The sequence below is a fragment of the Semicossyphus pulcher genome, unplaced genomic scaffold (genome assembly GCF_022749685.1).
Source record: "Semicossyphus pulcher isolate SPU_LCO1_2020_fin unplaced genomic scaffold, fSemPul1.0.p SCAF_3, whole genome shotgun sequence".
NCBI classification, from domain to species: Eukaryota; Metazoa; Chordata; class Actinopteri; order Labriformes; family Labridae; genus Semicossyphus; species Semicossyphus pulcher.
In genome coordinates, this window is record NW_027211704.1 from 28588802 (window position 1) to 28597559 (window position 8758).

Consider the following 8758-nt stretch of genomic DNA (forward strand, 5'->3'; position numbering starts at 1 on the left):
GATTTCTTAATTTTTTAAATCACCAAAATGTTGCTGTCTCTCCATATTGTTCCAGTTATTTAACTTTTTATTTTGACCCTCTAATTCAGAAACGTTTGTGGTTGCCTTTGGGCTCCATTTTACAATAAAAGAATATGATCTTTTTAGATAACTTTACTGAAATGTTGTTAACATGCAATATTTTCAGTCAGCATAAGTTATTTTGCACCATCACCTCCTACCAGGTGAATCTGGAGATGACAGGATCCCAATGCCTGATTCATTAAGATAGTAAGATGCTGTTAAAGTATGAATTATTAATGGAGCTGTATAGTGTTTTATATATAAGAATAAAATGCTTTATTTGTGGATGTCGGGCACCCATTTCAGTACCTGATTCTACAGTGCACAGACATATGATTGTGCATTTAAGAGCAGGGATGGAATGAAATATGTTTATGAGTCATGGAATCAGAAAAGTTTTCAGTTGTTTAATGGCACATTGTGTGTAGTTTACACACTTCAGGAGATTGAGCTCTTGTAACTGGGGCTTGATTCTGCTTCCTTGGTTAAATTGTTCCTTATCACTCCTCGATAACCCTACTGGTGAAAATATTTAGAAAACAAAGTTTAAAAAAAAATAAAGGGGAAGTCGTCTACTTGCTGACTTCTGCAAACAGACTCGAACTTCTTATTTCATCATGAATGAAGTTATGTTTTTGCTATTCTATTCATTAGGAGAAGGTTTGTTAACTACTTTAGACATTTGGGAATGGTACCTGAAATAGGTTGCTTTTTCTTTCAATTTGTGTCAAATCATATATTTTTTTAAATATAATATAAAGGTTTTCGAATGATAAGAAGTAATAAAAGGCACATGTTAAGGTCAAAACTGGTCCACATTTTAAAACAAGTCAATAGCAAAACCCATTCATCAAATATGTGTAATGAGAAATGTTTAGCTCATTTAAGAGAAAAGAGAAGTCTGGCAACAACAGCAACCACACTGAAATGCTTCCTGATGCAATGGTTGGGTAGCACTGACTATTCTTTTCAACTTTCTACTTGAATATGTGAAATGTCATTTTTAGGTCTGTAAAAGAGGCCATACGTTTTAAGTTTATTCATTTGAGGAGACAGCTTGATAAATTAAATCATATTTATAAATCATGTCACCTGAGTGTGTCACAAAACAAAACTTCAGCAGGAATATTCAATCTGTAAGAGCAGATTTCATTTAAGGGGATTCGTTTTTCCTTAATGAATAAAACACAGGATGTTTCCCCCACAGCTTCAAAATAAAGAGGATCGTAATAACACCATAGTGTAAACATGATGATATGTAAAACCCAGTTTGATTGATGGAAATTATATTCAGCAATATGCAGCTCCCTCTAGTGGAGGATCCTTAGGATTACTTGGCCAATTCAATTATGAAGGCAGTGGATCTTAATTATTGTCTTGATGAGAAACAATCCTTTGTGAAAATGCACTAATATATTTAGTAAAGTACTTTAGTTTTGCTTTAATTTAGCCAGAAAAGAACCACTTAAAAACATTTTCAGTTACTTTCTATAAGATATTGGAGATGAAGATGCCATTTATGTATAACATTTAAAAAAGCTTTAAGTTTAGGAGAGTGGATTTTCTAATTGAGGGTTCAGCTGAAGGTGGTGATGGAAAACTGTGGGACTGGGGTCAGAAAAAGGTCTGAGGCTGAATTTCTGAAATGAGAAGTGAGATAGGGGAGGAAGGAACAAGGAATTCCGGTTGCCATTTAGCTGGGAACCACCTGCTGCCACAAAAACCAACAGAAGGAACTTGTGTGGGTACAGCAACATGTCAGTGTGTAGTGACAGGGTGATCATAGAAGAAGGAAATGCCATAGAAGGAGAGGAACTGGTGGATGTGGAACAAAACAATAGCCAATGGGGAAGCAAGCTGACTGAAGAAGGAAGCACAGTAACCGCAGCCATGGCGACAAAAGCGGGGAGCATGAAGTAACATGTACAGCCCATGTTCACACCGCCTCAATCACTTCATCCACAGTTGGTTCTTTTTTCTTCCTGAATTTTCAGTAATAATAATAATCGCCAATTCTTCCTGCCCGTCAACCACAATATTTGTTTACTCTAAAGTCTCAGTTGACCGTGAGCGATTTAGTGAGATTTCCAGCTGTGAGAGTCGGGACTCGTTGGTGAATGGAATCTGTTGGTGTGTTGGTGTGCTGTTTTGAAGGAGCTGATGCTACAGATTAAGCACCAGTTTGCATCCCTCATCCAGCTTAACATGGTCATGGACAAGTGAAACACAGAATGCTGTGGAAAGGAGGATCAACAAGAAGGATTGACCTTTTGGGATGATAAGGATGACGTAGTTGAAGTGGCCTAGCAGTAAGAGCAGTTGGGGTTGGGTGCAACTGTTTGCGTAGGTGGATTTTGAAATGAGTGAGGAATTCAGTTGAATTTACTAATTGGCAAGGTATTCCCAAGTAACATGGTGTCCAGACAGTGAGAAAGTCATTTAGGAGATGAATGATGTGTGGGAGTTTGTTGTTGGTGGTGAGGATCCAGCAAAGTGCTTCGGATAAGGAATCTAATTTTTGGGGGCTTCTAATGCACCAAAATGTGAAACGCACTGCAAGGTGTATGCTCCCTTCCAAAGGATACCCAAAAGATGCCTGTAGTTAAGGCTATTGGGAAGGATTATAAAGGCGGTACTGATGTCTGTCTTGAATAACTAGGCTCCCTGGTCTGCAAGAAGGATGAGGAAGATGGTGTATTTATTGGTAGTGTACTTTATAGAGAGGTCTGAACTTGAGAAAAAAGTGGCATAGAAGTGGGCTTAGCCTGAAAGTGTCTTTAACCTCCTTATCCAGGATTTTGTCAACAGTGTCCAATTTAGATGGCTGACTGCAAATTGTGGCATATAGGAGGAATAAGAAATTATCTATTTACTTGGGTGGAGGCCATATGCAAAACCTTGTATAAGAAGGTAACCAACTGGCGGTCTTGGTGATTCTGTCAGGCATAAGCAAGTGTGTTGACTTTGACAAGAGCGATGAGATGAGACTTATACTGATACAGGCAGACACGTGGCAGAGAGGTGGTGAGATTGAGTTACCTAGTTATTTCCCTGGTTGTATTCCTATAGATGTCCAGCGCCTTGAAATGGAAATAAGTAACTGTTGGGGAAACCGTTGTAACAGAACCGCAGTGCCAGATCTAGGATAAGTGACAAGTTGTCATTGATCTCTGAACTTTGGTCAGGAAAGGAAAAATAAATAATGTCACGATAAAGTGGCAAATTCCACTGCTGCAAAAACTTGGGGAGGCCTGAGAGTGGGTGACCAAGGGGATGGATTAGAGGTAATAAAGTGTTAGACAAAGGATAACTGGGAAAGGCACTGGGAGTGGCTGATGGTGAAGCTGGGTTCATTTAATGTAGCAGGAGCAACACTAGACACATAAGCCCTTTTTAGGTTGCAATTCTGTCACAGCGCCGTAACAAAGCTCCACCGTCATGCAGCCTGTGCCATTTTACGTTGGACCAAGCAAGACCGGTGTAAAGTCGCTCCAGTGTGTGTTTTTTCATTGTGTTCCGGCGCGAGGTCTGTGACCTTGCTCTGACACAGGAAAGGCTTTTGATAAGTTTGAAAGGACCTCGCCCTCAGAGACACCCGAGGTAGTAGGATCATGGGATTTGCCATAATGTCATGTGATTTGACGTGGACATGATGTTATGAACTATTAAGTGTGGAGGGGGAAAGTGGTGTTTGTCCGACAGGGCCAGGAGGAGTTGGAAAAGTCTTGCTTTTCTGTCGATACACTGGCTGAGGGTGTTCTACAAAAGAGCCACTGTCGACTCAGCTATGTTTGGCAGGGTGAATTTGTATAGGCTTCCTCTGTCGTTCAGATACCCGGGTCTCGAGCTGCTCAGAGAGAGGCTTTCAAAACGACAAATGTCTCTTGGACGCCATCGCTGTTGGTGTTATCAGAGAATGAAGGTCTGGATTTGTATAAAATGTGGATGGCATATAACAGCACAACACACCACACAGCACGTCTGCATCCTTTTTTCATCTGCCATAGATGAGCCTCACAAGAGGGTAAAACACTAAGGAGGTTATGGCCGTCCTCCCTGACAGGCACTGCGATCCAAGTTAGAGGGTCAGCGTCGAGGACATAATTCACAGGCCCATGCACTGTGGTCCTTGTCACTGTTGACAGTTTACCTGGTTGGGCCATGACAGACTTAAACCTCTGACATGGTGTTTGCATCATTTTCAAATTTGCCAGAAAAGTGCTTCCCTGGGAGGGCATAAGACGTTGGAGGCCAGCAAGAGGAGTGGAGGTGCTTGAAAAATCACTCCAGGTAGGGTTGTCTGTTAGTGGTACACTTTAACATCCCAGCCTTGGAATGACGAATAGTAACAGGTCAGTAGTCCCAAGTGGATCAGTGGTCAATCTACAGACAGAAACAAACACCCTGTTTAAACTTCTGCAGCGTATCACTTGAACACACCATCAACTGTTCTACTATGATGACTTTTGTCATCATTCTCATCATTATCAAACATCATTTTGTGTATTTGTGAAATCAATTATTGAGAACAAATTTCTATGATTATTTACAGCAAAAAATAATTGTTGTTGCAGGAGTTCTTGTGTTGAAGGCAGGCTTGTCAACTATCTTTGTCTTGGGCATAATATGAACGGACACTTGGGACACTGATTCTCCCATCAACGACTCAAAGTGCACAGTAATATAGAAGACTTGACTGACTGACAGAGTTGTAACAAAAATAGTACAAAAAACTTAATAAAGCCTATATTTTAGTATATTTATTTATATGTGTAACCGGCTGATTGGTAGGGTGCGCTCCGGAGTGTGTCAGGTTAAGGGGGGAACCAATCACCTGTGGCTTTTCACTCAGTTTCTGGGGATAAAATACCCTGTCTTTGCTCCCCTCACCCTCTGCAGTACTTCCGTTTCCAGAGCAGGTATGGGCCGGGCTGAGTTTCATGCTGTCTGTATTTGTGTAGATTGTGATTTTAACTTTATACCGGGCCGGCGGTTGACTGGTTGCTGTCGCTGCTGTGTCGGTGAGCGGGGGTGTTGTGACATGTCGGGGTGGCGAGCTTAGGGAGCGATGCCGCTGTAGCGCTGCGGACAGCCGAGGTAACCCCTTATTGTTTATTTTTGTTTATATTAATTATAATTTTGGTGTCATGTTGGTCAGTCAAAGTATTAACATGTTCTATTTTCTTTTGGTTGCAGACGGCCACTGTCTTGCCTTTTGTTGCCTTGAGTTAAAGCTTTTGTTGCCTTTAGTTAAAGCTCTTGTTGCCTTTAGTTAAGGTTTTTGTTGCCTTTAATTGAACATTTTTGTTTCCATGAGTTAAAGCATTGCTTTGTCTTCAGTTATATTTTGCTCAGTAATATTCTGTTGACGCGGTTGCTCGTGTGCTGCTTAGATCTAACCTGCTCCGTAGTCTTCACGTTGTGGGAAGGGGCAGTAGGGGTATCGGCGCCGGACCTGTTGTATCAGGGCTTTCTTCTTCTGTTGTATCTCATTAGTTGTGTGCCTTGGTTCTTTCTTTTAGTTTGCCCATTGTAGTGTTTCTTTTTTTTTCCTTATTTAGATGAGATAAACAAAGGGGCACTGGAATTGCAGGGGTTCCGGTGCTGGTACAGCTGCACCCCCTTCTGGCAGCATTGCTTCCCCCTGAATAGACTGTTTGCATGGCCTGATGTTATTTATTGGCTAAATTAAATATAATTGTGTTTTAAACTAATATTTTTGCTGAAAGAAAATAAAGATTGAATTTATATTTGTAAACCACGCCTTTGTATTCATTTGTCAAACGTGCCTGTGTATTTTTCTTTGGTTTCTGGTTCTTACAAAAGGTAAGAATCCCTGGTAATCCACTGGGATGTATAGGCATGTAAGGCAGACATGACCTATGGTCAAGGTAATGACATTTGACTTTTGTGACATTGAATGCAACACTAAATCATCCACAGTGTAGACAACTATGCTACTCTGCAAACTCTTAAAAATGAAAAACAAATTGATGAGTGGTTGAAATAATTCAATTCAATTCTTAACTCGTCTTTGTTTCCTTAAATACTTTGATGCAGAAACATGACAATAGATGAAAAACTTGTTGGTTATATGGAATATGTTAAATTAAGTAGATATTCTTACTTTTTTCTTAGCTATGTGTGTTTTTAACTTACAGTCCACTTGTGTAAAATGATAAAAATATAAAGACTCAATGTTCGTCACATAATGGGTCAGTTCGGTCTTTAATTATCTAAACAAAAATTACTTTTCTCTAATAACATGTAAACTTATCATTAGCTCAACAAAGTTAGATAAATCTTAAAACAGGAATACCACAAAGATATTTGGATCCATGCCACAGGGAGATGTATGAAATCAATCCCAGAATGCACTGTTTAAACTAAACAAAAATTTTATGTTGATTTTGGTGACCCCTGTGGACAAAGCTTAACCTCATCTCTTCGCTGATTTTGTCCTGTATATGCTTAAGGGGTGGTTTTTCACATAAAATCTCACCCTGCTTTCTTTAACAGTCATATGTATCACTCACTTTAAATTTTTGCCCTGGAAAATGTGGAAAATGTAAGCAAAGGCTGCATGCAGTTAATCGCATCATCTGACACCTACCCCCCACCAGCGGTTTCAGGTGTTAAAAACAACTAAAGTGAAATAATAAAGCTGGTTGCTTAATGGTTTGCTTTTATAGGTCATATCCAATGACTGTATATATAGATGGACAATGTGTCTCCATCTCCTCCCATTGTACGAAAATTATGTTAAAATAGCCCCTGTGATAGGCGCTGCCATCTTGCGATGGTGACGTCATATGGAGCCAGAGACTGCACAGGAGAGATCGGCGAGTGAAGCGGCCGTAGCCACTTCCGCTAACCCAAACCCACACTTAACTTACCGAAAAAACAGCAAGGATCCCGCACGCCGGCATGTTTAACAGCAGAACATCTGTGTTGGTTGGAGGTTAATGTTCACAGGTATGGAAACTTCGATGACTAGTGATTGTTTTAGTTACGTTTCCACTCGCGGATTGTCCTCCACTCACCCGGAACTGATTGGCTGCAGGAGCCGAATTTGTCAACAGAGCTGTCAATCATCATTTTGACAGCATCAAATAACAAATTAAAAATAAACTTGGAATGAACACTTGGACTTAAATCAGCATGATAATAACTAGCTATAATGACAGAAACCATGTTTGAGAAAAATTTATCGGGCATGTATTTTGATTTTATAGTTTGACCCATGTCCCACCTGTTAACATGGAGGAGGCAGGCTTTATGACCTATACTGCAGCCAGTCAGCAGGGGTCAAATGTCTTGGCTTCACTTTTAGGGAGCTGTCATGTCTTTTTATACAGTCTATGGTCATATCGAGTAATCAGAATTAATTTCAGTCTGTTTTATAACCAGATAAAAACTCCTCACAGGAGCTTTAGGATAGTCTAAAGATGCAACTGCATTACAATCAGGGAAGAATAGGATAAGAAAAATCAAAAACAGTTTAAAGTCAAATGTAATAATTAGCTGTCATGGAGACCTCAGTCTCCTTTGCCAGTCTGTAAACAGACTACCTGAAATTAATGTTGATATTTAAAGCCGAGAGGAAGGTGCACATTCTTCTCGCTCATTGATCAATGTTTATTTTGTTTGTGGATAGATGTGTTTTTTTAATGTTTATATCGAGGAAAAGTTAATATTTACTTCTTTCATAATATGTATGTTTTGTTGTTGTTTCTGTGGTGAATCTTTTTTCCTGTTGTATGGCTGGCCTGAATAAAATGTTTTTTGCAGCGAAGAAAACTGATTCCTGATTTTCCATCCTTCCCATTCACACTGCCTGCCTTCCACAAGTACAATATTCACACTCAAATTACATCAGATTAAAATGACAGTTCTTTCCAGTTTTGTTACATTTACCAGTTAAAGTAGGCTACATGGCACAACTTCCAGCTGGTTCTGAACTCTCAGATTTATATATGACTTATCAGACCTATATCAAGTAAGACTGTAGTAGCCTATTCGAGGCATTGGGAAATGTACACCTACTAGGCCTACAACATTTGTACTGTACTTATGTGTAACTTCGAATTCTACATATTTAGGACGGATTCATTTGAAATTCTGATATTTCTGGTAATAAGGAAATTCTTATATTTATAATAATAATGCCTTGGCTTGAAGGAAAATTATAACAATAGTTCCACCAACAACGCACCAAAATAAACTTATAGGTGGTGGTAGATGTTGGTAAGATGTTAGAATTTATCTTTATTACATATTAAGATTAGGAAAGCAACATAATGCTTCAAGTAAAATGTAAAATGTGACAGACAAAGCATTTAATGGTTGGTAAATAAGAGAGGTCTATTACAGCATGTTGGCACACTGCAGAAATGAATCCACCCCATATAGGGCAGCTGTGGCTCAGTGGTAGAGTCGGTCATCTTTCAATCGGAAGGTCGGGGGTTCGATCCCCAGCTCCCTACATGTCAAAGTGTCCTTGGGCAAGATACTGAACCCCAAATTGCTCCCGGTGGCATAGCCATAGCCTAGAAAAGCGCTATATAAGTACAGTCCATATAGCAGTGGGTACTAGTGTAGCAGGACATTTAGATTCAGGTTACAAGCTTCACAAACAGGCTTTTATGCCAAGGACTCTGAACTCCTCCCCTCCTCCCTTCACCTACTATAAACA